This window comes from Dioscorea cayenensis, chromosome 1 (assembly GCF_009730915.1).
Source record: "Dioscorea cayenensis subsp. rotundata cultivar TDr96_F1 chromosome 1, TDr96_F1_v2_PseudoChromosome.rev07_lg8_w22 25.fasta, whole genome shotgun sequence".
Classification (NCBI taxonomy): domain Eukaryota; kingdom Viridiplantae; phylum Streptophyta; class Magnoliopsida; order Dioscoreales; family Dioscoreaceae; genus Dioscorea; species Dioscorea cayenensis.
Window position 1 is genome coordinate 15,262,161 of NC_052471.1, and position 336 is coordinate 15,262,496.

Here is a 336-nt window from a genome sequence, read left to right on the forward strand (position 1 = left end):
AAGCTTAGGAATGAGATCTCATCCTTTGTACAGTTGGAATTGGAGTCTCTATTTGAGACGTAGGAAAGGTTCAAGGAGCTCCTGAGAAAGTGCCCGCAACATGGATTCCCGGAGTGGATGATTGTTTAGACCTTTTACAACGGGTTGAATCCTAGCATAAGGCAACTCTTGGATACGGCAGCAGGAGGTACCTTTGGTAGCAAGACCTCCGGTGAGGCCCACCAACTAATTGAAGAAATGGGGTTAAATAGCCACCAATGGAATGCTAGGGAGAAGAAGAAGGTGGCCAGGCTTCATGAGTTAGATGCAGTAACTTCATTGGCGGCTCAAGTGGAA

General features: G+C 47.0%; 1 non-coding gene across 1 annotated transcript; it reads right to left on the reverse strand.

Moving 5' to 3' along the window:
- Positions 1–107, reverse strand: LOC120265906. Its single transcript, XR_005537796.1, has one exon. It is a non-coding gene; the product is annotated as a small nucleolar RNA R71 (small nucleolar RNA).
- Between the last annotated feature and the right edge of the window lie 229 nt (positions 108–336).